The following is a 26,390-nucleotide window of genomic DNA, read 5'->3' on the forward strand; positions in this document are numbered from 1 at the left end:
AAAGGATGCTTGAGCTCATGCAGAGTGAGTTAGCACAGTTTTACTTTCCATTTAGATTGCTTTATCCCAGTTGAACTGATTGCACCGCCCATTACTTTCCATTGGGTGGGCGCGTCACCTGTCATATTTAAATTTCCATATATGTCCATATTAAAGAATTTAATTACTGGAAGTGCCGATACAGCTCAGCTTACCTGGCAAGCCCAGCATTTAAATTTGAACCCCAGAACCCACATGGTGGATGGAAAGAATTATCCCTTAATAGTTGTCTTCTGACTTCCACACATGTTCCTGACATGCACACTATCCTCAGCAACACACCTCAGACTCTCTCTCGCACACGTACACAGCATGCACAATACACATAAGCACTATAATAATGATTTTTTAAATAAAATACTTGTTTTTTTTTTAAAGAGAGAAAGAAATGGCATGGAATAGGGTGGGTGTGGAGGATCTGGGAGGAATTGGGGAGTGCGATCAGAACACACTATATAACATTTTTTTCAGTTAAAATAAAGTACTTAATTACTGAACAAGTGATGCAATGTATCTATACACAGCCAAATAAAAAGGTAGAAACTGCCTTAGTTACTGTTACGTTGCTGTGAGACGATACCATGACTAAGCCATCTTACAAAGGAAGGTGTATAATTGTGGACTTGCTTACAGTTCAGAGAGTTAGTCCATGAACATCACGGCAGGAAGCCTAGCATCAGGCAGGCAGGCAGGTGTAGCACTGGAGAAGTAGCTGATAATTCACATCTGATCCATAAGCTGCAGAAAGAGAGCAAGTGAGACAGGGTCTGGCCTGGGCTTTTGTAACCTTAAATCCTACCCACAGTGCTATACCTGCTCCAGTGAGGCCATACCTCCTCTAACCAGGCCTCACCACCTCCAAGGCCATACCTTCTAATCCTTCCCAAGCATCTCCACTAACTGAGGACCAAGCATTCAAACATACGAGCCTATGGAGGCCATTCTCATTCAAACCACCACACCGCGACTCTTCCCACATCACAGAGCTCAGCCTAAAAACTTTCTCTCCTATGTGTCCAGAGGTTTGTCCCCTAGGTAATTCTAGGTCCTATCAGGTTGACAGGCAATATTATCCATTACAACAACCTCTTGGCATCATTTCCTCAGCCTAGCAGAGAAGATACATCCTCAGACTCTTGAAACAGTCACTTGAAACATGGATCTCTGCATAGTCTTAATCTGCATTTCTATGATCATGCAGGCAGATCCTTTTCCGAATGCTTGCTACTCTTCTTTGCCCATTTCTCTACTGGGTTCTTGCTACGTTATCTTGTTGATTCTAAAACCACTTCATAAATCAGAGAAATCAATCATTTGACAACATTTGAGTGTGGGATTATCCCCCAATTGTTACTGTTCAGATGTTTTGGTATACAGTGTTCCTTAATGTAGCTTAATTTCTTTATTTTTTCCTTCTGATGTCCTCTTTTCTTGAGTCATCATTTTGAAAGAGCTTCTCTACTTTGAGTTTATAAAAGAAAGATTTTTCTCATGTTTTCTTCTAGCACAGTTGTGGCATAGTTTTTGCTTTTCAGTCTTCAATCCACTTGGAATTTGTCCTGATAGACAATAGTAAGTTTGACTCTAACTTTATCTTTTTTTTTTCACATGACCAAAGAGTGACCCTAACCACATTTATTGAACAGTTAATCATTTCTCTCACTGATTTTAGTGGCCACTCTTTTTGTGTGCTAATCTCTCATGTGCGTTTTTGCTTCCATTTCTGGGCTTTGTATTATGGCTGATGGGCCTGTCTCTCTCTCTCTTCATGCATCAGTTCCTCATGGTTTCAATTATTGAGACTTTTAATATGTTTTAGTATCTGCTTGAGTGAATTCACTGATATTACTCTTCTTTTCAGAGTTTTTCTGAATGTTTTTATTTCTTTATTTTTTTTCACATGAACTTTAGAATTCAGCTTGTCTGGCTTAAAAAAAACTGTTGGTATTTTATTGGGATCACATTAAATTTAGAAACGTACTTAGGGAGAATTGACAGCTTTATGATGTTGAGTCTTTGGCCAAAAACATGGTCTTTCCATTTCTCCAGGTTTCCCTTTGTGTCTGTGAGGAGGGTTCCAGCATTTTCTCCAATGTGTGACTTCACTCTAAGCTGCTTTGTTACTGCAGATTGCCATTGCTTCTGCAAATAGGATGCTTTTCTCATCATATCTTCCGAAGTACTAATATCTATACATGAAGTATTTATTTATATTTATTAGCAATTTCATTTAATCATCTCACTAAAATGAGCTTATTCTTGTTGATTATTTTGCTGTAGGTCATTTAGGTTCTCTTAGGTTTTTAATGTGTGTGTGCGCGCACACACGTGTGGTGTGAGCTGTGTGTGTGTTTTGATGTGTGTGTGTAGCTAAGTGTGCACATAGATGCAGGTGCTCAAAAGGCCAAATGAGGGTGTCAGATCCCCTAGACTTGCACTATGCCACCAGACACAGTGTTGGGGAACAAACTGGGGTACTCTGCAAGAGCAGCAAGTGCTTTGGCAGCTGGGCAATCTCCCAGTCCCCTCTACCTTGCTTACTTGTTTGCTTGTTTATTTATCTAAACAGTATCTTTCTTTCGCTGAACCTGGAAAGCAGCAGTTCAGTTAGCGTGACTGGGCAGTGAGCCGCCATCCCAAGGCTGCGGTACAGACACATGCAGTCAGATCTCCCTTTTCGCGCGTGCGCGCGTGTGATGCGCTTGCTCAGTGTACCTGTGGATGTCAGAAGACAACTTGCAGGAACTGGTTTTCTTCTTCCACTGTGAGCTGTGTGATTAAACTCAGGTCCTGAGGCTTCCTTGACAAATGATTTTACTCACTGAGCCATCTTGCTGGGCAGAGTATTAATTCCCATGAAAATTCTTTTTATAGGTAGCTGTTTTTAAAAGGTGGATTACCCGTTCCTCAGCATAGATCTCAAAGTTATATTTGGTCTTTTCTATCCTTAATTCTTTCTTACCCATTTGTCTTCTAATGTACTAACTCTGTTAGCAATATTTCTAGTATTGCTAATTCAGTGTCTGTTCCACGAGTACTAGTTTGTTTGTAGCTCATCTCCCCTGTATCTCCAGTGGTTTTGATTTTGTGAAATACTGTGTTGTTTTATGCCCAGAACTATTGTGGACAGTGACTCCTGCTACCTGGTATTCACAATCCTGTGTGACTCCTTCTGTTTCTACCTATATGGCCTCTAGAACATAGCAGCAACAGTGAATATAACACTTCCGAGATTAGGTGACATAAGACATCACAGCTTTCACCATGAGCTCCCTCCCTCTGCCACCCACTTTCCCTCCCATCAGATGAGTGAGCACAGAACAAACTGACAGTCTCAGTAAAATCTTAGTTTCCAGTAGCCCCAGGCCAGCAACTTTCTTAAAACCCCTGAGCAAGCAGCAACCCCAAAACTAGGCTGCCACCCACAAGAATCCTCATCCAGAACAAAGGTTCCTTGTCCAGAGCTGCTAAGTTTGGGGGCAATGTGATAGACAGCTCTAGACAACTCATAAATATGTCCATTGCAGTTCCAGCCTTCATTGTTATGTGCCTGTCTCGGGCTCACCTGAAGCTTCTGGCCTCTGGTCCCTTTGTGCCTGTGCTGGGACTGATGGACCCCTGCCAGAACTTATATTTCAACCGATGTGAGTGGCTTTTCTCTAGTCTTGTCTCTGCTGGGCTGCATGGGATTTTGCCCCATTTCTCTTAATGTATGGCTTTAGTCTTTTCATGTTTTATGAATGATGTGCTTGACGTTGGCCGCTGAGTGTCCTTTAGTCTTTCGGTTATTTTCTGTTCTTTGGCCCTCTGCTTTGCCTTGTTAATTTTGTGAAGTTGTTTTACTTCACAAAATTGTGAAGTTTTGTTTTAGTGTTAAATTTATCATTAACTTCGTGTGACTTTATTATCTAGAGAGCATCATTAGTCCTCTCTAACATAAAATAAAGCCATGTGTGTCTTTCCCTTCCCCCTCCTTCCTTCTACCCTCAGTTTCTGTCATATTACCCTTTAAACTTACAACTCTCAGCTGTTAAAAAGCAACATCTGAGATGAGGAAGACAAAAAAAATAGGCATTATGTTTGTCTTAGTTAGGGTTTCTACTGCTGTAATAAAACACCATGACCAAAAGCCCTGGGGAGGAAAGGGTTTATTTCACTTCACAGATTATAGTCCATCCCTGAGGGAAGTCAGGACAGGAACCTAGAAGGAGAAACTTGATGCAGAGGCCAGGCAGGAACAGTGCTTACTGGCTTGCTACCAATGTCTTGCTCAGCCTGCTTTCTTATACAACTCCAGGGGTGGCACCATCTAGCCACAGTGAGCTGGGTACTCCCACATCAATCATCAATCAAGACAATTCCCAGTAGACAATACCCTACAGGCTGATCTTATGGAAGATTTTATCTCAATTAAAAGTCTCTCTTCCAAGGTTTGTGTCAAGTTGACAAAAATGAATCAGCACAGGGTTAGTCAGGGTTCTCCAGAGGAACAGAACTGATAGAACAAATGAATATCACAAAGAGGATGTATTACTGTGTCTTACACAATATGGGCTGGTTACTCCAAAAATGCTTATCTGTGCCCTGGAGAAGATGGAAACCAAGTACTTGGTGAGCTTGCAAGGCTGGAGGCCTCTGTAGTTCCAATCTGGCACTAAAGGCTTGGAATATTCCTGGGGAGCTGCTGGCATGCAGTCCACATTGGAAGGCGAAGAAACTGTTCTGATATCAATGAAGGATGACGTCAGCAGCAACACAGTAGATACATTCACTAGCAGGGAGTAAGGGCAGTCAGGCAAAAGAAGCCCTGATTTTCCCTCAGGCCTCTGTGTCTGGGTCTCCAGTCAGGCAGAGACTCTCCTCTTTTGGTTCATCCTTCCAGGAAATACTCTCACAGACCCGCAAAAGGTATGTCTCTCACTTGACTCAGATCCCACCAAGCTGACGACCAGAATGAACCAACATGGGCATACACTAAAATTACTTTAATTGTCAGCTTTAAAATACATGTGTTATTTTCAGTTAGGTTGAGACTGATAGCAAATATTTCACCCCTCACAGTTTATATTGGTTGTATCCATTCAAAAAGTTAAAGCATTATATTTCTTTTGTTCTTGAATATAATAATGCTACTTTTAGATTTGTGATGTGCTTGCCTTCATTTTCTTTTAAAAAAAAAAGATGCCTTCATTTTCTTAATTAACCATTGATCTATAGCCCACACATATTCATCAGTGCTTGCCTATACTCTTCATAATTTAAGGGCTGTGGACAATTGGGCTGGGTATAAAAATCCTCAGTTCTAGATCTCTGAGGAGCTTATAAAATGTACAATGGCATTGGAAGTTTATTTGAATTAACCTAAGTCTATGCTTTTCTTTGTCTTTTATATGATCTAAAGATTACCTGAGCTACCAAAAGATTCTTTTCTTCATCTTTAAATAAATATGTAGAAACAAGATCATTCTATCTCCTAAAGTCTTTATGAATTCAGCCCTTCCACATTTACTGTGTACTGTTATTTAGTTGACTGCTTTGGGGACTCCAGAAATACGTAGATGAATCTTTATTGTCTGTTTTCTCAGATTCAGAGTCTAAAGTCTTATCAATTGAACTATCCAGGCTTCCTTGTCTATTTTCTATATTGATTATTTTCTCTCATAAATTGCTCTAAGGTATCTTCTGTTTAATTTTTTGAGCTTTTATTCTTTAGGTCATTTGCTGGGTTTCCTTCAATGTTCATTCTCTCCTTTGTACTCTTTCTAATCTGTCTCCACATCTGGGTCATTTCTTTTTTCTAACTTTTTCTTGAATCCTTTGAATTCTTGTATTATCAACACTTGAGCTTCCTGGGACCTTTGTCTTTACTTTATGAAAGAGGCAGTGCCCTCAGGAAAATTGTAATTTGTGATAAAATATGTGGTCCCGATTTTCTTCTGCTATGTGGATGCTTTTCTCTGAGGGGGATTTTTTTAGTAATGGTAACATCTGAACATATTTGTTCTTTCTTCTCTTTGCATATAGGACTAACTTTATGCTGCTGTTTCTTATAACATCTCTGGAGCTGTTTGAGCCCGAATGAAAACACTTCCAATCCTTTCTAGCCTTGAATGAATTGGGCTCTGGTTTCCTGGACTTCCAATAAATAGGCAGAAGGATTCTCTAGCTGGAAAACATGGAGTTCAGACTTTGCTGCTTCCAAGCAAGGACTCTTCTCATAGAAGAGACCCGTAGAAACAAACCTTCTGCAAATGAGTTTGTTCTTAGGGATCTTTCATAGCTCTGTGTCCTCAGCTTTCCTCAATCAGATCTAGTCCAGAAGGCTCCTTTCTTTAGCCCATTTAATTCTAGTTACTGTGCCAGTTTTGAAAATATATTAAAATTGATTTTAATATATTTATGTAATACAAATATATCTTATTTATAACCCAGAAATCTTCTGAGCTTTTATTAATTTTGACAGTGTGTTTGTATATGTTCCTGGAGTCTACATAGACAACTACATCCTGTGATGATCAGAGTTTCACTCCTTTCTTTTTGTCGCCATACTATGACGGATTATTGAATTAAATCAGTGACTGCAGACATCCTTGGGTAAATCTTGATTTTAAAGAGAGGGATTAAGACAGTCCCCATCACATTATGCATTTGCTGTTAAGTAAGTATGTGGTAGAGACCCTTTCTCTGATTAAGGAATACTCCTTATGTTATTAGCGTGTCTGCTTTAAATTATTACCATACATAATCAACCTAAAAACAAAAAAAGATTTATTTGGGCTCACACAGTTAGCTGTTCTAGCCCACGATCATCTGGTTGCTCCGGGCCTGGACTATGATAGCGCACAGTGGCGCGAGGGCATGGTGGAGCAACCCACTCACCTCACAGGGGATGGACAACAAAGAGAGGAATAGGGGTAACTCCCAATCCCCCTCAAGGACATGCTTCCAATGACCCAAACCTCCCCATTAAACTCCGTTTCCTAAAAGTTCCACCACCTCTACCTGGTGTCACGTGGAGTAACCCAACCCATAGCCATGCAAACCATAGCAATTACCACTTCTTATCAAAATGACATTTCACCAGGTTCTTTCTTCTGAGTCTACTGAGATTTGAGGTTTCATTCTTTTGACTTGATAAGATACAGTGAACATCTTTCAAATTATTGCACCAATGTTGTGTTAATAGAATAAATACAACTTGTTTGAAAGCATTTTTCACTCAATGTGGCTGGGCTTGACAATTTCGGGGTCACCCTCAATCTTCTCTTCACTGTACTGTTTTCAAACCCTGTATTTTCAGCCTTCCTGGGCCAGTATATTTCACAGCCTCCTGCGTACAATTCATATAGTCAGAGTAGAAACGGGTGGTTACTCATTGACTTCTACCAAAAGGACAAACTTTGTCATCTAGTTGGAGGTTTTATATCACTTACATTTACTGGGGTTCCTACCATATTTTATTTTTTTATCATCTCATCTTCTGCTTTGTTGCCTTCTTGTCTTCTGTTCCCTTTTTAATTTTTCTTCTTCTGACCTCTTTAGCTCATCTTTTCTGTGTTTAATTTTTCTTCTTCTGACCTCTTTAGCTCATCTTTTCTGTGTTTCTTTGTCTTGTTTTTTCTCTTTTACTAATTATTCTTAATTTTTGTATGTATACTTATTAAAATCTAAAATTCAAAAGTGCTTCTCCTTAAAAGTCTTTATCGTGCTTCAACTTAAATTACTCTTTTCCCATTTCATCTATTACATTCCAGTATTTTAGTTCTACCTTGGTTAGTGCTCAAATGAGTCATCTCTCTTAATACCACATGATGATTATTTGATCATCATTGTTTACATGTGTTCCCTTATTTGCTTTTCTTCGCCTGCTCACATCCCTTTCTGGCATCACATTCTTTTTTATGGATTAATATGTTTTTCCCAAATATATTCTTTAGACATCCCTGCAGAGAAAGCTTTTGGTATAAACTCTGTATCAGGTGCTCTTGTTATTTCTTCTCAGTGACTTGGACTTGCTCCATGCTCTAGCCTCTCTATCCCTTTGAGAAAATTGCTTTTTAAAAATTCTTCTTTCTCTTGATCTATTAACTGTTCCCCTCAGGTGCAATCGTCTGTCTCAAGTGAGGACTTGGGGGCTTGGACGGATGGAATGCTCAGGACTGATATTCCTTACCCTCTCCTATGTTGTTATCACTGTCATTGGTGTGATCTGTCCTACATGCCAACAGCAGGGGTGACATCCACGCCATGAAGGCAAGATGGGAAGGCATGTGTCATCCACAGCCCTGAATTCTTCTGCCTGTCTCCAGAACAGGCCTCAGGCTCTGGGATGTTTAGAAGGGTTATCTGTCCTGCAAAAGCCAGAACTTTTGAATCAACTGTACTGTCATTTGGGGTTGGTTTATTACAGGAAAAAAGTGGATCTGAAATAATCTTGTTAGGTGGTCTGTTTTCCAACTACAGCCTTTTTATTATCACAAACCTCAGCTTGGAGCCATTTGGAAGATCATATGTTTCTTGTACTTGCTTTACGTCTCAATCAGGCCAGTCAGTCAGCTTTGATAGCCAGTCTTAATACATGTCATAGCTCTCCACAAACTGGCAACAAACCCCAGTGCCCAGTAACACAAACACACAGCTCCAACAGTTCTAAAGTCACCTACCCCACACAGACTCCTATAGTCCACCCCAAACCCCATAGATAAATATTGGACACACCCAGACGTGCCACAAGTAGCCTACATCACCTCCACACATACAGCATGCCATACCCACACAAACCCACTCTCAAATTCACACCGACACAATCAACATGTCATCATATACACTTGCCTAGGTGATGAAGTTCAGAGGGCAGTCCACCATGGTAACTGTCCTGGGAATTCAGGAAGAGAAGAAGCACCCTGCAGGGGGCACTGAGGTCCTAGACCTAGCCCCTCACAGAACTGATGGTGGGACCAGACAAGTGCCATCACCTCACTCTGCAGTCTTGGCCAAGCCACTTACCGTCTACAGTTAAGGAGAAAAAAGTCAAGGCTGCCTAGTAGTCTTGGTGCTTTGGTGCTTCCAGAACCAAATAAATGAAGCATGGAAAGCACTGCCCAGAGGCCACACTGCTGGTCCTCAATGACATCCATCAGAGTGATTTTAGTATAGCATTCAAGTGGCTTCCTGACACGCTTTCACGAATGGGTCAGAGCCCAGGAAGGAAGGAGCTCAGGGAGGATGGCTCTTCTGTGCCTTTGTTCCAGGCAGGCTACAGAAGTTCCCATGCATTTTGGAGCCATGTAGATGCTTGTCCGGTTTAGATAGGCTCAACTCTTACCAACCCAGATCGTGAGCTCTGCTCCTGGAAGACTGTGTGATGTCTGGAGCTCAGCCAGCTGAGAGAACCAAATGTGTCATGTGACAACAGTGACAGTGCCTCCCCTTTTCTCATCATGAGTCATCACCAGGTCAGATTGCAGCGTCAGATCTAGAAACCGAACCAGGCAGCCCCCTCGGACAAATGCTCTAGGTGTAGACTCTGAAACTTGTAAACTGTCTTGTCTACATCTTGCAGAAGCACCTGAGGCTCAACTCCAGAAGAGACTTGCCCAAGAGCTTTAAAGCCAAGGAAAGCCAAAATAACACTGGCTCCTGGCTCCTCCCTCCCCCAGCCTAAAAGTGAGGCCATGGAAGCTGGTGTCACCTGCTCACTGGCAAACCGTTAGACCTTATGTGTCACTCAGTTGCCTCAGCATCTGGCCTGAAAGGTGAGTTGAACAGTAAGGAGGGCAGGGGAAGGCTACCTGGGAGAGAAAGGCAGTCGCCTTCTGCTACCTCAGCAAAACCTGCTCTCCAGTTCAGCTTCCTGTCAGACCTCCTGACCTCACCCAGAGGCTGGAGATGACACTCACCTCCCACCTATCTTCTAGCCCAGGGCCAGGCATTCCGCTAGCACTGTGCGGTGATAACATCACCGGTGACAGACGCGATATGGCCCTCTCCTGGCTTTGGAAAGCTCTGCCAGCGTCCAGTGCAGAAAAGCTCTTTGGAACACGGTCAAGAGAGCCCGGCGTCCCACAATTGAAGGGAAGCCACAGATCTCCACAATATCTTTGAGTCCATGAGAATTTTAAAGGGAAATCAGAGAAAGAAAAAGAAGAGCAGGTGGGAGAGATGTGCTGAGGTGAAGGCAGACAGGCAAAGAGCCCCTCGCTGAGGCCAGGCAAAAGCAGGGCACTCCGAGGGCGCTGCAGGCTTCGGGCTCCGGGAACCAACCGGCACAGCGCTCTGCTCCGCGGCGCGGCACCGGCAACAAACTGGAAACAGCTGCGGAGGTTTTGAGTTTCCGCCCGGCCTCCCCTGGCCTCTGGCTAGGCCCACCCAGCAGTTTCTCCTAATCCGGCTCTCTCTCTCAGGAAGCTGCGCCATGGAAATCCTCCCTGCTTCAGAGGTCAGCCCCGAAGCTCCACCCACCAGAGCCCCTCGCTCCGCAGGCAACGTGCATTGGAAGCATCGCCCCAAGACGGCAAGGGCTGCTCCAGAAGATGCTCCCTGAACCTCTCAGGCTGCATTCTGCTTGGATCCAAAGCACTAGAAGACACTCTAAGGACTGGTGGAGGTGCCTCCATATCCTCACCCACAGAGCGAGGTTGATTTAAAGCTAATCAACCCATTTCCCCGAGGAAGCGGTGTTTGCTAGTCGCTCATTGTCACAGAGCAGCTGTCACGGAGAGTGGTCTCTGGACCTTGTTTCTTGCCCAAGTTTAATTTAATTCAGTTACCCTTCAAGCACCAAACGAGTCCAACTAGAATTTAAGCCGCTGCCAGGTCTGAATGTTCTCATTTGGCAAGAATATGCTAGATGTCCTTGGCCCCAGCCCTGGGGTCCCCTCTGCATGTGTGCAGCCCAGGTGAGAGGCGGCAGGCACAGCAGATAAGAGGACTAGTGGGGTTGTCCAGGAGACATCATGGTCCTACTCTTTTGTGCTCTGACTCTGAGAAGGGCTTCCAGAGTTCAAAGCCCTCCCCTGCCAGGCCTCAACATCCCTGATTTGCTGTCCCCAGCTCTGCAAAAGGGGAAAGACTCTAGGTAGGCCCTGGGGTTACCAGAAAGCAGATCTCTTCTTCCAGTACTCCTGCCTCCGCCAAGCTCCTAGGCGCACACCCAGCCGGACTCTTCCCCACAGGCACAAGGTTGCAGTCTCACGCTGCTTGCTAGGCATTTTTCACCCTGTGGGCCTAGGGTGTCACACACTCTCATCCAGGTTGCACTGTACACAATTCCAAATAAGGCCCCTATTCACACCACAGCCTCCTGCTCCCACGAACCTCAAAGGGACCCAGACACCTTGCTCATGCTCCCATGCCCTAGACAGGAAGATTCCAGAATACTCCAGCCAGCATGCTGACAGTGGCCCTCACCTACACAGCCTCTCAGGGAGTCTTCCGCAGGGACGCGGGGAACAGACATTGGCCTCAGCTTCTCTGCTGGAACATCGGGTATGGCTAGCCACATTGGCTAGGTATAGATTGGAAGTGGGCTGTGTCCTTTGGAGCTGTAAAAGACAGCACATGTGGAAGCAGCCATGCCTTTGACAGCGTCTACTAAGCACTTTCCCCTTGAACAATCTCTCCCCTGAGCCATAGACCAAGGAGTGAACCCATCCTTGGATCCTAGGGTCTGCCATCCCCTCACCACAAGGCTTTAGGTAGGGACCTCCTTTTTTCCCCTCTGTCTCTGAGTTTTAGCTTCCTGACATGTGGGTAGCAGAGCAGGCCTGACACTCACTGTGGCCCTGTCATTTCGACATTTTCCCCTTTGTTGGGAGCATGGAGCCATGTTGCAGATGTGCCCGGGGGAGTGAGGGTTAAGAGCCATCCACAAACTCATCTAATATTACTTCCTGTTACAGTCTCCCCCAAGTCAGTCAGTTAGTCAGTCTACACCCACAGTGTACATGGCAGGCTGGGACTAGGCTCAAAGTTGAGGCCAGTGAGCAGGGCAAACACCAGCCTCAGCCACAGCCCCTCAGGGGGATAAAAGAGATCCAGAGAGCTGGTAACAAAAACAGTTGCAAAACACAAACAAAACTCTCCTGGGATCTGAAAGATGAGGCAGGGTCAGGCCCAGGAAGGAGCTCAGCCTAAGAGAGACCTGAGGGTAAGTAGGTGAGTTGGGAGCAAGTGGTGAAGAAATCGAGAGAGCAGGGAGCTGGCTGCAGAGAGGAACAGTGGGGAGCCCTGCACTCAGAGCTGACGGAGTCCCTGGGCCTGGCTTGTGAGTCTCCACCAGTATGGAGTCATGCTTCCATGGGGGCCAGGGGAGCAGGGTGAGACATGAATGGACTGGAAAGTGGCTGTGAACTGTGCCTGGTGTCTACAGCTGGGAACTGGTAGAGACTGATCCACTAACTCCTTGATCACTTTTCCCCTCTGGGCTCTGAACTCAGCACTGCATACACATGAAAAAAAAAAAAAAATCCTCCAAAGGCTCCCTTGAGCTTGTTTTCTTTTATAGGAGAAAAAATGGTTGTTTGGTTCCCCTAGCAACCCAAGGCAGTACAATGTCCAGTTGTACAGGTGGCTCACTGTCCCAGACACCCTCTCTGTTGAATAAGAAGGGTCCCCCCAGCTATGTGCACTGTCTGTTGTCCACCATCCCTACTCTGCATCTGCTGAACAAGCCAATGTGAGGCTCACCTAACCCTTACATGTGTGACCTGCTTTCTTTCCCAAGTTTCCAGAGAAATAGGTTAAACGACAGGGCAGTCTTGCTTCTCCCTGAGAGAGAGCAGAGGGGTCAGTGCAGGCTGCAGGCTTTTGCGGGGTGGAAAGCAAGCCCTCTGGTGCCCAGCATAAAGGATGAAGCAACAGGAGCCAAAAGATGCAAAGACTTTTCTGTGAAGGCTGGGAGGCACCTCAGCTCGCCTCATCTGTCCTTCATTTTCAAGGTGACACAGCAGAGCACCAAAAGGCTTCCTAAAGTCCTACCATAAGGTTCAAGACAGTCTGGGGCTTCCAACACCTATGGCCAAGGTTCTCCATTGCTCCCTGACCCATCTTGGAAAACCTCATCTGAGTCTCCAAGGTCAGGGGTCAGGCTTACTCTAGCCAGGGACCCCTACCTATACTCTGGTAGTGGCCTAGTGGCTGCCTCAACACAAAATGAAGGCTGCTTTCCCCTCTCTCCACACTGAGCTGTGGAGAACTAAGCAGGTTTCAGTGCCTTTGCACACAGTCCCACAACAGAGCTGAACTTGATTTTGCTGTTATCTAAATATATCCCTGTGCCTTATCACACAGGAAACTGATTAGCCCTCTCCCTGGTGGCTGAGAAGCCCTGAGCCATATAGTACTTCCCAGACTTCCACAGCCACGCCTCAGGGGACCACAGGCAGAGGAAGGATGCAGTGGCCTCAGCCACTAATGGAAATCCAGGTGCTCCACCTCCACCTTCTCCCTCTGAGACAACCAGCTCCTCCCCCATAGTCCTCTGTCCTCAGCTCCCTGCTGCAGAATGGGTACTGGTGTTGTTTTTTTTAAATAAGAAATACTTTTTCTCTATCTTCACTGTCATTCTATTTTGACATTTCCCTGTCTGGAAGGCTAGAAGAAAGGAACTACCTCCTCCTCGGGGCCATGTAACATAGTAGAAAGACCACTGAGAGGAGGTGCTTCCCCACCTCCCAAAACAGCCCCAACACAACCCAGACTTATTCTCTTGTAAAGAACAGAAACCCACCTTTGGAGTCGTTTCCAGGTCAAGAAAAATCTCTACGGAACCATCCCAGGACTCTCCTAGAACATCACCCCAGCCACAAATATGCCCCTTCCCAAAATGACTACAGGTCCTTTTAGAATCAGCATTTTCCTGCTTTTCCTTGTACACTGCGCACCCAAGTACAGATCCCTCGACACCATAATTTAATTGTGTCGTTTCTGTTTTCTTTTCTGTTTGTTTGCTTGCTTTTCTTGTTTGCTTGTTTAAGACAGAGTATCCTGGAACTCACTATGTAGACCAGGCTGGCCTCAAACTCAGAGATCCAGCTGATCCTCCCACGTGCTGGGATTAAAGTGTGTGCCACCACGTCTGCTCTGTCATTTCTGTTTTCAAGTGCCTTTTAAGTTTTTTACTCCCCAGCTTTCCACTGCCATCCCTTGCCTTTCAGACACTGTATTGTCAGCTTTCAGGCCTCCGGGGCTTCCACAGTACAGATTGTGCTGACTGCCTTTTGTGGTGTCAGCACCCGCGGGGATATATCCTAGTAGACATTAGACACTGGAAAGACGGTGGGTAGCCATACTCACCCACCAGGGACACATGGTGTCTAGCTGCAGCTCTTTCTGGACCTACCGACAGCCCTTGCTGCAGACATCCCTCCACTGAGAATGGTGAGTGAACTCTGACTTTCATTTTTGTTTTCTTTTGTTTATTCATCCATTCGCTGGCACACTTTTAACTATACCCTATTTTTTCCTAAAGGATTTGTTTTAACATATTTATTTTAATTATGTGTGAGTGCCTGTGTGTGTGCACATAAGTGCAGGTGACTGTCCAAGAGTCATATTCACCAGAGCTGGAGTTATAGGTGGTGGCGAGTCATTGATGTGAGTACTGGGAACCTATGAGAATCCATAAGAACCGAACTCTAGTCCTCTGCAACAACAGTATTCATTCTTAAGTACTAAGCCACCTCTCTGCACCAATTATGGCCTATTCTTGAAACTTCCATATGGGTTTGGTTCCCTGCGAGAAGAGAATATCTGAGGAGATGGAAAGAGGAGATATCACCAGCCTAATCTCTGAAATCTCTTAGCAGTCCTGAACTTATCTCCAAGGTATGTTCAGCTACACCAAGAACAAGAAACTTCCCTGGAACCTTTCTCCACTGTTCAGCTCTGCTGGGATAGGCAGAGCCAACCCATCAGTGGAGCTATGGAGTCCCTCCTCGAGCCCTCCCGCCAGCCTCCACCTCCTTCCTCAGAGTAGACGTCTTTCTACAGGAAACAGCCCTCCCAAGCCCCCCCCCCCCCGCCCCCGGCTCCTCTCGTGCTCTCTCTCTTTTCCCTATGGGCTGTGGTTTCATATAAGCCCCATAGCCATGAAGCTGTGGCTGATGTTTGTTCAAAATTCCACAGCAGGCTTATCTATAATGTTCTGCAGGCGGACAGTCATTTGGAGTTGCAGGTCCAAGTGTCAGACCCTACCATTTCGGCTCACATCCCAAGTTCACCACAGCCCATACCAGTCATGACTGGTGAACAGAGATGGGTGGGTCTCCCATTTTGTGACACCCTGGCTTGCCTGCCTGTGAAGCCACATTTCACAGACACCCAGAGGAAGATGGCAGAGATGGATGAGGTAGCCAGATACCTCCTCTGCTGGCACTGGGCAGACAACAAGAATCAAAAGAAAAACAGCAATACAAAGACCGTGGGTCTAGTTGTAATTGAAAATGGGGTTTAAAAGGGAGGTCTTGAAGCCATCATCTTTCACTCTCCTTTTGAAGCTTCTAGGGTGCCCCTTGGCAGATGACATCAGTTTCCATCCTGACTCTCCGGCATCTAACCTCAGTCTCCCCTGACTTTCCCCAACTCAGCTTCACCAGGTCCAGCTAGCAGGCCTCAGCAATAGCTCCGCAGTCTGCGCCTTCCCACTTACTTTGTGCCAGCTCTCCTCCTACCACGGGGAGCAGGTGATGCTCTAGCCATCACCTGTCAACATCACTAGCACAAGCTGATAGCACAAGCCATCTCTGTCCCAGTCCTCAGGCCCCCAAGCACCTGGCTTGGACCCTGAGTCCTTTCCAAAGCAACAGACTCTCAAAGCCAGATTTGGTGCATAAGTGAGTAGGCTCACTAATTCCATGTACATTTCTTAAGCCCCTTCTATGCTAGAGTCTTATCCTTTCATTCTAAACATCGTGGGCCTAGTAATAAAACCAAGAGACCAAGCACTCTGTCACCCCCAGCAAAGCCTAACGATGAGTAGAACAGAGCAGTAAATTAGGGAGCGTACTAACTAGGAAGCAGCGTGTCGAAATTAAGTGCGACTATCTGGGGATGCAGCCATCTGAGGAAATGGATGGACGAGGAAGTGGTGAGCATATGAACAGAATTGACCGAGTAAGTGAGAGATTCTCTGAATGAATGAACAAACGAATAAACGTGGATAAATGAGATAGCAAGAGACTATATCTAGATGTTTTGTTTTTTTTTTTAATAATGAATTGCATTTTGGTGGTCGAACTGCACTGGGAAAGGCACCAGCTAGTCTGCAAACTAGAGCCTGCCTGGTCTTGTAGCTGTGCCTTGGGACCTTGGCACTTTCTTAGATTTCCTTCCTTTTGTACGTGCCCCCACTGAGAGCTCTATAGAATACAGCCAACACCTATGGCCATGGGTGCTGAGCTGGTGGCATAGGAATGCTACAGAGAGGTGCGTGACGTTTGTAGAGAGAGTCTCCAGGTGACTCTGGCTGGCCTTCACACTGTGCCCAGGAAAGACTGCACAGCAAGAACAAGAAGGAGCTGTGGAGAAAGGAACATCTCTGACCTCCAGGGCAAGCGTTTGGACCAAGACACATACATTCAAATGGAGCTTCTACTCAGCCCATCTTGCAGGATTAGGGCTTGAGCCAGTGGAGGTTGGAGTGAGAAATGGAGGGTTCCAGCTCTGTTTCTCCCTGGCCAGTTAAGAGTTTTCTCAAGCTGTGGAAACGCTGAGGGGAGCCCCAAGTTGCTGAAGGAGCAGCAGCCATGAGGGATGGTCAAGTCAAAGGCCAGGAACGGAGCAGCCTGGATGTTGAAAGTGTGATGCTTGATAACAGCCAAACAAAAGCAATGCTAGACAGGCAGGGTCAAAACCAGAGCCTCTGGAGGCAAATGGCACAGGTTCAAATCCGGGCTCTAGCCTCAAGTTAGCTGCCTAAATTCTGAGGCTCACATTTCTCTGTAATGAGAACAATCGCAGCACCTTACAGAAAATTAAATGAGATGTGTACAAGCAACTCTGGCATACAGGAAATGTTCAGCAGTTATCAATAATATGTCTTAACACATCATTAATAATATCAGTATATTATAATAAATCCAATTATCTTATATTGTTAATAAGTGGCGTAAACTTAATCTGGACAAGCAACGTCTTGGGGCCAATAAAAAAATTAGCTAATGTTTATATTTCTTCCTTAAGTCAAGGGGCTCAAACTGGCTGCTGAGATGACAGTTGGTGGACTGCCAGACTCTAGCCCTGACTCTGAGTGGACAGGGACATCTGGGTGGACTCAGGGTAGCAGCCGAGTGTGAAGAGCTGGAAACCACACCTGTGAGAGATGGGGGCCTCAACCTGTGCTAGAAAAATCTACAGCGAGGAAACTGAAGAACTTGGTGGGGGGCCTCAAGGGCAGAGCTCTCTCCTGAAAGAGATGGAGACCCTTCACGGAGTCAAGTTACATCCCTGTGGAGAAAGAAAAAAAAAAAAAAAAAGAACTTTCTTTTATGTTAACAAGGCCTCTGTTTAGTAACTAGACTGCACAGAATCAGGGATATGTCCAAACGACTTTAGATAAGCCCTACCATACCAAGACAGGCTCTCCCCAGAAAAGAGGTTGGTCTGCCTCAGGACCTGTCTGCTTCGGGATCTAAGGCTGAGCTCTGGCTACCGTTTACTACCATTGTAATCTTGGGAGTATAAGGTTCCTCACTGTTCCATTCATCCATCGAGCCGTCCCCCTACTTCAGTGCTTGGTGCCAAGGGTACAGCACATATGAACTCTGACATTCTAGGTTTTACAGGCTAATACAGGGGTCCTCAAACTGCACATACGTCACCAGCCATATGCAAACTAAATAAATGCAACCCTTAAGTCACACCATAAACAGAAGCAGATATAAGACCGAGTATAGGAACTCAGACTTTAAAACTTTTTGAAAAAAATAATATGAGTGAACCCCTAATATGCTGATTTTGACAATGGGCTCTCAGACATGGGCCCCAAAGCACAAGCAACAGAAAAGCTAACAATTTTTATCAAAATGATTATTGTGCTTCCAAGGGAACTAACCGAAAAATAGAAGGTTGGGGCTGAAGGAATGCTCAGTGAGTTAAGAGCACACTGCTCACAACCGCCTGTAACTCCAGCTTTCTGGGATCCAACACCCTTCCCAGCCTCTGAAGGCAGGGCACCCAAGGCACACACACAAACCCCCACACAAACACAATTAGAATAAATCTTAGAAACACTGAAAGATCAATGCATGGAGTGAGAAGAAGCGTTCGCAAGTCATCTCTGACTAGAGGCTTGTGTCTAGAACAAAGAACACTTATAACTAATAATGAGCAATTGAGCCAGTTTTAAAAATTAATAAAGGATCTGAAAAGACTTTTTCCACAAATAAGACAGAAATGGATAATGCACACTTAAAGAGAAATCATGAGGGAAATGCAAATCAAAATCTTGATAAGATACCACTTCATACTCAGCAGGAAGGCTATGGTCAGGTAATCAGAATAACACTGAAAAATCAAACCCTCATGAACTGCTGGTGAAAATGTAGACTGGTACAGCCAGTTTGTGGGGGGACAGGGGAGATGGCTAGCATTTTCTTGAAACTTTTTCTTAAAAAAAAAAAAAGTTAACATTGACACAGCAATTCCACTCCTAACAGTATACCCAAAAGAATAGGAACCATATGTGCACACAAAAATCTCGTTTACAGTTGTTCACCACAGCATTATTCCTAGGGCTAAAGGTGAAAATAACCCCATTGTCTCCTAACAGGTGACTGGATAGCAAAATGTACCTTTGCTGTCATGGAAAAGAATAAAAGTTACATGCTAGAGGGAGGAGCTTAGACTACACTGGTCCACAGCCTTGAATCTTCATCCAAAATCAAGCGTTTCTGCAGAAATTTAGAGCAAGGGGGTTTTTTGTTTGTTTGTTTTTTGTTTGTTTGTTTCTGTTCTGTGTGTGTGTATGTGTGTGTGACACAAAACCCTATCTTCAGTACTTCTGTGTGATGTGTGTGCTCACCTAGCCCATTGCAGAAGCCAGCATTTGCTCAGAGGCTGCACTCCCCACCCAGTTAGAGAGCAATATAAAATACACTCTTTGACATTATTCTCTAGAAATCCAAACCACCAGCTTTTAAACACATCAGATAAAGGGCTTTGAATCCGTATTTGTTCACATTTTACAAACAGAATAAACTGAGTCTGTAAGGCTTAAGTCCCAAAGTCTGGACAAGTCTGAGCTCTTTCCTGTATCCAGGAAGACCTCAGTGCCTTGACTGGTCCTTCTCTGCTGTTCTTGCTGCACACACCCCTAACACACACACACACACACACACACACACACACACACACACACACACACTGTGTGCCCAGTAAAAGGATGCTTCCTGCTGCAGACCCGTTGTGGGTCTTCTACTTGGCAGCAACTGGGCCAGCACATGGACAGGAGCCAGAGCCTGCACCAGAGCCTACTTCATGTGTTCTCTGCCAGCTCGAACTCCACACATCTGTAAGTGGAAAATCCGGGAAGGTGGTTCGCTTTCCTGCCAGATGTCAGCCTCTACCAGCCAACCTGAATGGCGTAGCTAGGCTGGTAAAGGCAGGCCGCCGCCAAGCCTGGCTGAGAGGCTGCTACATGGCGACAAATGCAGCATGTGGACTAGCAGGGAAAAGGAATATTAATTCTGGAACACCCAACTCCCACAACGTCTCCTCAGCAAGAAACAATGAAGACGACAGGCAGAGGCCTTCCGGACATGCTCGACTCCTGCTTGTGGCGGCTGTTAATATAATCAATAGTAATAATAGCAGCTACTATTTAATGAGTCCCAGCTCTGAGCCAGCAGCTGAACTTAGCACTTCTCAGACACTAACACCCACAGGGCGTGAAGCATTATTGCCCCATTTTTCAGACGTAAATTCCATGAGATGGTGTAAATAGGCCCCAGCTGAGCTCGGCAAGGCCTGCCTCTTGCTGACTGAAAACCAGCCTCCTCCACCCCAATCCCTCAAAACACCAAAGGGATGTTAACCAACAGTCTATCAAGAGGCTGAATTCATTCCATCAGTAAGGTATCTTGAACTCAGCTTCCTTCCTTTCCTCCTCTTTTGAGAGGATTAAAAATGTCCCCAAATCATGCAGCCTTCAGCAAGATGTGGTCTTCAGCTTTGAGCACATATTCCCCACCCATTTCACAGATGAGGAGAATGAGGGCTGAAGAAACGAGCAGTCTTCTCCCCTGTAGGGGCTCTCAGCTGGATGCCAGTCCCTGCAAATCCACAGCGATGAGAACCCTGGTGGGAAAGACACAATTCCTTTTCTTTAGTGGACAGATAGACAGCTTGAGCCCACAGGAATCAGAGAGCCCTCCTCTGTGTGCATCTGCTATTCACTTACTCTCACTTAAAATCACACACACACACACACACACACACACACACACACACACACACACACGGCGGTCAGTCTAGGCAACCAAAACTGCAAACCCACCATTTGGTTTCCAACCCAAGTGAGGTCCAGATGTGGTGCAGTCTCAGGACCATGGGGCACAGAGAGGGAACCCTAGGCTGCCAGCCCCTCGGGAAGTCTTCACGGAGAGTCACAGCGGGAGTGAACCTGGGTCAGGAGGGCATGCTGGCCACCACAGGCCCAGGCACAGCGTAAGCCACAGCCCAAGGTAAACCACGGGGACCCCTAAACAGATTTGGAGTACCTGAGATACAGAGCAGACTTCTGGGCTCTAGACCAGCCAGGGATCACCTCAGCCAAATGATAGCGAGCAGTCACAGCCAGAAGGACCCTACCTCAGGCAGGACACTAACAACCTCTTTAAAGGTTCCCATGGAGAAGGGCCTACCCAGAGAAGCCCCAGAGTCCATCAGGCTCAGAGACCAGCAGTGACAAGGACATCTCCTGGCCATTAATCTCAGCATGTGTTAATGTTTGATAAATTGCCCAACAGTTGCATTAGCTAATAACTCCCCGAACAAAACCAGAGAGTTCATCTGTTTTTATAAGAGGCCCAAGAGCATCCTGGGAACAGGCACGGTGGTCGTGAATAAAAGAGAAACATTCATTTATGGTAATTGGTTTCAGCTCCTCTCTTGGCTGCTTGTCCTGACCTAAATGTATCCAGTTGTTTCCTCGGCCTGGCTCTGGTTTGGGGGTCACTCCTAATGGTTTAATTCAACAAAAAATGCCTGCCATTTCCTGTAACCCCTGTCTTGTTCCACCCGCCTCCAAAACGGTTTTTTTGCAAGAGGCATCTCGGCAACCCCTCTGCGAGCTGTTTCCTTCTCACGGAACAAAGTCAAGATTGTTGACAGAGAAAAGGGTCTTAACTCCAGGCCCAGAGAAAAGACTGGGGGAGGGGGACACTCAAAGGTAATAATCATTTGTTTGTCTTCCACCCTGACTTCACAAAGCAGGTTTTGTCCAAGGCTGGTGGTCAGGGACTCTGACACACAACATGGCCCTGGTGACCAAGGGCAATTTATGGGGAGGGAGCGAATACAAATCCTCATTCATGGAGCCGCCTCGGAGGAAGTGACTAGGAGGAACATTTGTGCCCAGCCAGCCGGCCCTCCCAATGTCCCTCCCACGGGTCTGAGGATGTGGAGGGCTAGGGAGAGGCTCGCTGGGTGCTGTGAGTTTTGGCCAAACTTCAGACCCAGCCTTACTCTCCACTGCCAGGCTTTCTTTTCCACTCAGAAGCACGTGACCTCTGTCCGTACAGGACAGCGCCCAGCTAGGTCCTGGTGTGCAGCTGGACAGGCCTGTCCCTCAGGTGGATTTATGAGCTCTGCTGGCATCGAAAATTCCCCCCCACGCACACACACACACTCGGGGAGGGGGCAGGGCGGAGGCGGGGAGAGGGTCTGGAATACATTGTGCCGTCCGCAGGGACAGCTTGTAAACTCTGTTGGGATGCATCTGGTAGAAAGGCGTTGTATAAATATTAGATCATTATCGGTGTATTGTGTTTCCCGCTCTGGCGGAGGAGGGGGGCCAGTGGGCCACAGATGCCTTCCTTCAAGCAGACAGGGATGGCTTGTTGGAGTCCTCAGAAGGTCACCGCTTGCCCGTGGGCAGAGCTAAGGACCAGCCGAACCACCAGAGCAGTACTGAGGAACCTCTGCCCGTCAGAAGGGGGAGGAGGATGGGGGGCTGGACAGGTGGAATGGAGGTTACTGGGTGCCGGCAAACTGGGGCCACTTTGTTTCCCTATGCAACCCTGTCCCTCACCTCACTGAGAGTCCTTCTTATCTGTGGGGACATGGGCTTTGTGGTAGGCAGTGAATATCTGGCCTCAAGCTGAGGGCTTCAGAGCCAACCCAACTGGACAGCTGCTAAGCTTCCCAGGCAGGATGTGGGATAACTGTTCTTGACTAAAGAGCTTTCTCACCTACAAGACATCCAGAGGCTCTGCTTCCCCAGGAAGCCCGTACAGCCCCCAAATCTAAAAGGGTCTTTGCAAACCAATTGCAGGCAGCACTTTTCAGAGATTCCTAGATAGCGCGTCAGGAATACCAGGTGGCTGCCACCCCCTCTTCATTATCATCACTAATCTGTACCTCTGCTATAGAGTCCTGACTGTGGCTCTCCAAAGCCGCTTGGAGAAGCTGTCACTGGGATCCCAGCAGATGTGGGATCCACTCTTCCAGCTCTCAAATCAAATACTGTGCAGCCTTCCCTGACCTCTGCAGACACCTGGACTCCCTCGGTGTGCCCACAGATGCGAGAGGACTGCTTCCTCCTTAACTTGCACTGCCTTGAGTTGGAATGGTGGGCTTACAGGAGAAACACCTAGACTGGTCACAGCACATCCTCTCCGTGTCCCCGAGGTCCAGCAGGGACTCAGAGAAGGGCTCATAAAGAATTCTGAATGAATGAACAAAACTGATGTTACCAATATCGTTATTGTCACAACAGAGGCTCCATGGGTAAACATTTGACAAATGTCTGTGAGAGCAACGCTAGCACAGTTTAACAGAGAAGAAAGCAGATGCTTTGAGAATGACTCACCCACCTAAGTTGTGTGGTGACACACCCCTTTGATCTCAGCATTCAGGAGGCAGAAGCAGGTGGATCTTCGTGAGTTCAACGCCAGCCAAGGATACACAGTGAGGCTATCTCAAAATCCCAGAGAGAGAGATCCACCCAAAGTTACAAAGCTAGCGTGGCTTTTACACCCAAGTCTGACACCCTAATGCGGTGTTAAGGAACACCTCTGAAGGGAGACACCCAAAGCTTGAGAGATCTGGAGGGGTAGAATTCTGCAGGGGCCCAAGAAGGGCTTGTAGAGGAGGTCCTTTGGTACTGGGCACCCCCAAGACCCTGACCAGGAGACTGCCTGAGGAGAAGCCTTACTCGCTGTGCAGCCCCTCCATGCCCTTGTCCCAGCACCAGGGCAGTGGCCCCTGGTCAGTCTCAACTGCCTTCCATAGCCTTGGTCTCTGTGTCCATCCAGTCCCCTCAGCAACTCCACAAGGAAAATGTAGAAAACTGAAGCACAGAAGCGCAGCCCAATGTACCCCAAGCCGCAGAGCCTAGAAGCAGAGTCTCGCCGCTGAGACTTCCATACGACTTCCATAGCAAATCCCCGTTTCCATGTGCTCTGAGCACAGGCCTGGACACAGACTCCGGGATCCCATCTGTGGCCCTGAGCAGTCCCTCTCCAGGAGAGCCATGCCTGAGAAACTCAGTGGCTTCTGACATGCCAGTAAGCTGAGATTTTTTTTTTCCCACACTCTGTGAAGCTAGAGTCACCAAACATTAGCATCTCTACTTTGCAAGCAGGGAAGCTGAGGAACCGGGGACAGACATAATTAGAGAGCCAAAGAATGCCGGGAACAGCACAGCCAGGCAGGGACCTACCTCAGATCCCATCAGGACACTCCTCAAGTGGGAGAGAATGTGAGGCACGGCCCCTAAAGACAGAGGACCAGACCTGCAGTCAGATACCCACCAGCTAGTCTAAGCCGTAGATGACCTCCCTGCCAGGTCACATCAAGCTTTGCTTTGAGTGACTCCAAAGATATAAAAGCATATCGCCTACCAGGGTAGCAATGGCAGAACCATTCTGGTTTCAGTTTGGCAAAGGAAACGTTGTTGATGAAGAAACAACAGAGAACATCCAGGAGACTAGGCTGGTTGGGGGTCGTGTACAAGGAAGTACTAGAAGCTCCAGTCTAATCAAACAGAGCTTAGTTCTGTCCCAAATTCCTGGACCTTCTCTTCTGCCAGTGACAAACAAATGTATGTGAACCACTTGCTTGCCTGTACTCCGAGCCAGGTGGCTAAGTGAGCTTTGTGTGAGTGTCCTGAAGAAGCAGGGATGGCCTTCCCTGCCCGGGTCACCCAGGTAAAGAGAAGTCGCACAGGACCTGAACCCACACTTGCCCTAGCCCCGCTCTGCTGCTGGTGTCGGGCTGCCCCAGTCGCCAAAAAGCCACCCACATAGGTTGCCTGCTACAAACAGCACCACAGGCGACTTCCAAATCTGGAATGGGACGCTGTGAGCCCCTTGGGATTCAGGGCTCTGTTATTTTTAGATGGATCAGTTGTTGCAACCCTGCTTTCCTCCCCGGACCCCCCACACTGATTTCCCAAGCAATCAAATCCACGTGTTACCAGTTCCGGGCCTGGTGCTGGGTGAGGTGAATGCCGGATGCTCACAGTGCCACTGAAGGCTGTTTGCCCAACCAGTCTTGCCCTTCCTGACAGTTCAGACTCTGATTTAGTTTGCAGGAACCAGAATCTCTTTACACTTTACAATGCTTCCAGACCTCCAGAAACCCCAGAAGCCAAAGGGGGAAAAGGGATGCCATCTCTAGAAAGAGAAGCAGACTGAGGGCCAGGGAAACTCAAGCCCATCTCAATGCTGTGTGCTCTGAATGGGAGGCCAGTAGTAGTTCCCAGTCTGCCCAAGGGGGCCAAGTGCTATGGGAGAAACAGTCCCCCACAGACCTTTGTGACCTAGTGTCTGCTCTGAGGCTTTGAGCCATCCACCCTATCCCCTGGAGTTGCTATCTGCTCATCCCTGCTCAAACTGTGGGTCAGAACAGGGCCTCATCCACAGGGCAGCTGACAGGGAGTGGAAAAAGTCTCCCCTAGAACACAGCAGTAGCTGGTACCCTGGTCACCTCCTAAGTCTTGTGAAATACCACAGAAAGGGAAGGAAGAGAGCAGGTACACTTCTGGAGTCATGCTAGAGTAGGGACATTGATAAGATGGATACTGTGTCCCCTCAGCTCTGTCCCCTCAGCTCTGTCCCCTCAGCACCATCCCTGGGGTTGTTTTTGTCCAAAGCAACCTAACCATTCCACAGCAGAACATGCCAGTTTTGGGGGCTCTGAATGTTCCTGAAACCTAACTACATGATCACCCCTGGAAGCACAGGAGTCCCCTTTCACTCTGGCTGCTTCCCTGACCCATGGCTCCCCAGTTCAGTGAGGGCAGGAGCCACAGCCAAACCTCACCTCCTCACGGCTCTCTGTGTGTGTTCAGCAGGTGCTAGAAGCATTAGAAGCAATGGATTCCCCAAAAGACACAGAGAAGCCAAACTGAAAACCTGGTTTCCTTTGCACATGCTCATCCTCTCAAATTCTGCCTCCTCTTGTGTAGAATCCCAAGTGAGCCAGACAGAGAAGACATGAGTAGCCTCTTAAACAGTGACAGTCTGCCTCTGAGCCACCACAGAAGCCCTCACAGGAGACAGAGACATGGAGAAGAAAGGGCTCCTCCAAGGCACTGCAATCCTAGCTCCTATTGACCTGGGCCCAGTGAACAGAATCTATAGCAAGTGAGGACAGTATTGGAGTCACTTCCTGCTCCAGAAAGGCCCTGAAGCAGCAAAGAGGAAGGCTTTCTGGGCAGGTCCTGACCTCAGATCCCCCAAAACAGCATCACACAAACAGAACCCACTTCTCCCACTTGCATGTGCTCATGTTCACACACACACACACACACACACACACACACACACACACACACACACATGGCCAATATGGTAGGACTTATGCATGGTCCCCCATCCCCGCCATGGGAGCCAGCCACCCCCCTCTACCAGCCGCCCCCTAATTCTTCCAATGTGGCTAAGAGCTATCAAGCCTGGGAAGGAGGAGGGGAGGGAGGTCCAAGACCACCTCTGCTGATGGCTTGTTTACAGCCCGCCCATCAACTATACAAGCCAGTTGGGACAGCCCTTGGGAGTTACCAGTGACACACTGCAGGCACTGGGGGAGGCCTGACCTCTGTCACTGAGAATGGCACCGAGGACCACCCCAGCTGGCCAGAAGCAGAACAGCCTGGATGAGTCTAGCCAACTAGTAGAGGCCTGGCAGCT

The 26,390-nt window shown here is 47.0% G+C and overlaps 1 long non-coding RNA gene across 1 annotated transcript in view; it reads right to left on the minus strand.

Moving 5' to 3' along the window:
* LOC129692541 (uncharacterized) overlaps positions 1-26,390 on the minus strand; it is a 131,586-nt gene that overhangs the window by 6,899 nt on the left and 98,297 nt on the right. Inside the window, exon 2 of the long non-coding RNA XR_008722715.1 lies at positions 671-777. This is a non-coding gene — a long non-coding RNA (uncharacterized LOC129692541). The remainder of the gene's footprint in view (positions 1-670; positions 778-26,390) is intronic.

This window comes from Psammomys obesus, unplaced genomic scaffold (genome assembly GCF_907164565.1).
Source record: "Psammomys obesus unplaced genomic scaffold, mPsaObe1.curated_primary_1811, whole genome shotgun sequence".
NCBI classification, from domain to species: Eukaryota; Metazoa; Chordata; class Mammalia; order Rodentia; family Muridae; genus Psammomys; species Psammomys obesus.